Source organism: Sinocyclocheilus grahami, unplaced genomic scaffold (assembly GCF_001515645.1).
Source record: "Sinocyclocheilus grahami isolate Dianchi unplaced genomic scaffold, SAMN03320097.WGS_v1.1 scaffold48.1, whole genome shotgun sequence".
Lineage (NCBI taxonomy): Eukaryota > Metazoa > Chordata > Actinopteri > Cypriniformes > Cyprinidae > Sinocyclocheilus > Sinocyclocheilus grahami.
Window position 1 is genome coordinate 349,779 of NW_015505227.1, and position 5,533 is coordinate 355,311.

Here is a 5,533-nt window from a genome sequence, read left to right on the forward strand (position 1 = left end):
TTAACCTTGTAGGCCTAATTGCAAACAATTAGGCTACATTATTATATGTAATTTATATGTATATTAAAATACTGGTAAATATAATCAGCCTATTTAGTTCCCCTCACTCTACAACAAATATTTTAAATTTAACGGTATTCAGAACAGAACAAGAATGAAAAATAAGTAGTTATAAAATTATATTTTAAACTGTAAAATAAAACACAAATTAGGCTATAGTGGCATTCATTATAAACAGCATACAAATGTCAAGCAAAAGTGAAACGACATTGGGCTCACGCACCTGTCTCATACCACAAGAATCCAAATGTATCCATTTTTGCCATATTTGTAACATTTGTTTGCATAACTATTATTCATTATGTAGCCTAAACATGGCTTTATACGTCAGTCATGTTCTAATATCTGTGTAAAATCCTTCACATGAGCAAAAATGTTTGTTTGGGCGCTGCACGCTGATTTTACAGCGGATCTTTTAAAATAAACAGTGTAACTTTTATGTTTGGTTGACTGCATTTTAGTTTGATGATGAATGGCTGAAATGTCAGGCAACGCTAGAACTAATGTTGTTTGTGTGTGCGTGAGGCGCCTGTGCGATCAGATGGATTCAATCAAATAAAGATATAAAGAAAAGAAATTAAATGCATTAAGAGTGTCACAAAAACGAGCACAACCTATACTTGTTGCACAGTGTTTTTTCCCCCCCTTTTGTTAATCTTTTAATTATATTATAGCCTATTATATATTTTGTGTGATCCTATTGATTTTATTCCTTTTATAAACTTAATTTCTGTTTTTCTCCTTTCACAGAAGCGCTGCAGGTGCATGATGTGACGATTGAATCCTCATGGCCGTTTATGCTGCTATTCGCTCATATAAAGCTAAAGCCTTGTACAAAACAACAACAACAAAAAAGACATTCTAATCTTACTGGTTAATGATCAACTAATGAGCTTCGTTTGACGGTCAGGAATATAAAAATGAACAAAATGCTGTCAATCTACAATTCTCCACCGTATTTACTATGCTCTGCGCAAGTTCAGGTAACTCAAAAACTTGCGTACACGAGCTGAGACCAGACGTGAGATTTGATCGTAGTCACCGCTCACGTCCATATTGATAAATTCCACGTTTTGCATTGAAACGACCGTATGCCCAATTTTCTGTTGTACGTTCGTTATGTAAATGAGGCCCATAGTGTGTAAATCTGTGGGAAACACTGAAATCTTAGAGCCAGTAAAAATGGCTTAAAGTCACCAAGCGTTACCTTCATTAGGAAAATAATACATAGGCCTAGTTTACATAGTAAGGTGATGACTTTGATGTAGCCTTAGTGACGTGAGTGATTTGAATCAAGTGCATACTGTCCTCCAAGACAACATCTGTTCCAACACTTGAGTCACCTAATGGCTTTTTATCTCAGTGCAAAAATTCCCCAACTGGTCTAAGATGCCCCAAGTTTTCTTCTCTAAAATAACAAGTAGCAACCATTCCTCATACCAAATCAACAAACTGAAAATTTGAGGAACAGAATCACACTTTAGTTGCAAGTAGTGGTCGACCGATATATCACCAAGGCCGATATATTGGCCGATATTTGGCATTTTTAAAATATCGACATCGGCCGTTAAGTTTTCCTGTTTGGACGATGCGTTCGAGACGGCGTGACAGACTTTTATTTTGACTGCGCTGAGAACGGCAGGGCCTGAGCACACAGTGCTCACATTCTCCCTCTTGTTCGCTGTTGTCGTTAACAGTTCTAATACAGATAGAAGTCTGTCTAATAATCAGATAGAACGGTTAAACAAAGGAATTAAAATGTATACAAAAAGTATTATAACGATTGCTTTTATATTATTAGTAATAGAAAGGCAACCATTATAATACTTTCTTGTTTGCCGTCAGCATTCAGCAAATAAGCATTTATATCATTTACACAAATCTTTGAATGACTAATGAACATTTAATTTCAAAAACCTTGCAAACTTAGTCGGATCCAGTTGTGAGATCTTGTGAAGTGAGCATTTGTATCCTGCATGATCGCGTGTTCTCTGCGTGATGGTCGGTCCGTGCGAACTGAACTGGAGACGCGCGATCGATAAACTTTAAACTAGTGATTTCAAATTATGCTGCACTTTATGCGTTTGCCCACTGCCATATTAATGTAATTTCCACTGTGTGCTGTATGTAAAATGAGTGTTATCTTGGCTTTATTTGAAAAAATATGATTCCCAATGCACACAAACTTCCCAGAATACTGAGTGCCCTGTTGGTTACAGTGTTTACTTCCTTTTATATTATATTTTTTATTAAATATTTATTTAGTTGTGAAAAATACTTTGTCATCTAAAGTATAAGTATGTTTATTTAACATTTATTTTTTCATCCATTTTCAAATTATTTCACATTTCTTAAATATTAATTAAAATAAATCAAATTATATCGGCTTTATATCGGCCACCCTGCTTTCCAAGATATCGGCACCGGTTGTCAAAAAAACAATATCGGTCGACCACTAGTTACAGGTGCAGTTTACCTAGTTATGCAGGGTAAAACAAGTAAGTAACAACATATAAGACATATTTACAGCTTGATTCACCTAGCAAAAAGTGGTATTTCAAGCTGTCAATTTACACATCTGTTTGGGGAACAAGATTTGTCAGGAAGCGTTTTACATTTACATTTTACTAAAATGTAGAAAATAAAATATGCAGTTTTATCATATTACTCAAGTAACCGATTAATCAATTACCGAAGTAATTACTAGCTGCATAAAATAAAATTTCACAATAATGTTTATATTGCATTTTTGATCAATTAAATGCAGCACTGGTGAGCATAAGGAACTTCTTAAATATATTTTTAAAAATCTTTTGAATGGTAGTGTATGTGAAAAAAATAAATAAATAAATAAAACAAGGAAAATAAATCACCAAAATGTGAGCAAATGGCATATTTCTAAAAACGGGTTTGGTTGGGGTGAAAATGGTTTTTGGAAATGGAGCTAAGTGTGAAAAAGTTAAAATGCCATTCTAAACTTGTGAACTCCTCTCATCTCTTCTCTGGCTTGGCATATATGCCACAATCTGGCATCTGCAGCACACTATAAAAGACTCAGATGTCTGTGACCCACTTAGAAGTTGTGAGACTCAGTGCTTTGCATTAATAATGAAGAAGCAGTAATCTGCCCTGCTTGGATGATTTAAAATCAGATGTGTCGTTCCTTCATTTTCATCTTCTTCATGTAAATACATCCAATGCTGTTTGTTTGAACTGTTTGAATTGCCACATAATGTGAAGAAAAACAGGCTATCGTTCAACACATCACACATCTGGTTAATTCACATTAAAACACAATTCTTAATGTACACACGCTGCTCAAAATGTAAAGAACATCCTGATGGCCTTCATCTAATTTGCATATTGCATTTCAAATTCACACATCATGCACAATGGAAACGTAAATATGTATTCAGGCTTCAGGCTGAGTGAAAAGCTCTAGTACAAGGCAAGATTTGTGAGGGAGTGGAAAACTACATTGGGCTAAGCTACAGTGATGCAATTAACTATTTTGGTATATGATTCATCTGCTGGTTAGTACTTTGGTTAAATTAAAATATTGAATAATCATGTTATTAAAGATTTTAAGATATGTTCTATCAAGCAATTATCAAGGCTAAAAAAATGGTAGATTAGTAAAAGCAACGTTACTGCAATTTTCTTTTGTCTGTTTCTTGTTACTGTAATTTTTAAAATCCCATTAAATGTTACTCTAAAATAACTTCAATAAAGCAAAAATGCAGCAAACAGCAACAGCCAAATGAAAAATGCTCGCACGACTTCAAATTAGTTATTTACAGAAAATATTTGGCAGAAACCTGACCTGATGAAACTGTTCATGTGATCTGCTATGCTCTGGTGATGATAATCGATACTGAAATCTGATCTAAATCTTTTACTGGGTTGTTGCAGCCCATCTAAACTGAAATGGAAAAACACTCAAACATGAAGACTATGAAGGTATTCTCACATTAGTTTGCTTATCAGACAGGTGGAGACTTGCCATTTTTGGAGATTCTTTTGCTGTTATCTTGATGTTCTCACTGGCTCTTGAGGCTCAAGGTTTTATAAGAACACAAATGCAATCCAAACTATTTTCTGCACTGTATCACCATTCCTGACTTCACAGAGTCTGTTGCAGAACTATAAAAATCACATGCCCACAAACATTGAGCTGTTGTATCAATTCACAAAAATGAAAATCTGAAACACCGCAATCTCGCATACTAAACTGTGATTTAACAACACAATAGACTGTCAGGTCTGAGGTATAGACATGAAGATTTACACTCAATATATTTCAAAGACATGTAAACAAACAGAAACCACATGAATATTTGATTTAAGAGATGGGTGAGGTCCATAAAGTCAACGTACTGTTTGAAACCTATTTTTTGCCTCTGTAACAGGGCTCGAAATTGCAACCATTGTGGTCACATATGCTCCCGAAATGTAGGGCTGGGCGGTATATCGAGTTTGTACGATATATCAATGTTTTCTTTATAAGCGATACGATATGAGGCAATACCGTTTATATCGATATACAGTAGTTTGATACGAGTGCATCTGAAAATACAGCGGAGGACACAGACTGAGCTGCTGCGGAGAAAGTGCATAATCCAGTTTGTTCTAAACATGTGACAAGCTTTATATTAAGGTCTTTAAAAACTGGTAAGACACAGTATAGTTTATAGTTTCGCATAGTTTAAGCGGCTCGGCATGTCAGATGCTCTGACAGAAAGGCTGCGTGTGCCGCTGATAGAGACGCTAGGCTACTCGCGCTGTTTAATGTGTTTGAGATGTGCTGTTTTCCTTAATGCATAACTTGCATTTCACAGGTATATTCTCCGTCTGTAAATGTCAGAAAGCCATGGAAATATTTCCATTTTTCTGTTAGAAGTGCTTGAGCCTTCTGCTTTGGGATTCTCTACTAAACTTCACAGACTTCAGTGAACGAGCGCCACTGCACGCATGCGCGCCAAACAGACACAGCTCAATTAAATATCAGCACAATAATTCTGACTAAAACATACATTTTGCTGAAATATTTGTAGTTGGACAATAAATGTGACATGTAGAATTTTAAACCTACAAGTAGGGCTGGACAATAATTCAATATCAATATGTATCGCGATATAATATTTTTCAATAACGGTGATATGATTTTTAAACACATTTCCGATATTTCGATATACATTACCAGTGTTTCCCATACACTGATTTATTTGTGGCGTTTGACTTCATTGAATAAACATGAGCACTGCACGTTTCAAAATCAAAACGCGTCGCGGGTGTTTTATATGAAAAGGTTTTTGAAAAGTAAAATTTTTTTTTTTTTTTTTTTTTTTAAGAATTCTCTTCTGCTCACCAAGTCTGCATTTATTTTATCCAAAATACAGCAAAAACAGTAAAATTGAGAAATTTTCTATTTGAATATATTTTAAAATGTAATTTATTCCTGTGATACAAAGCT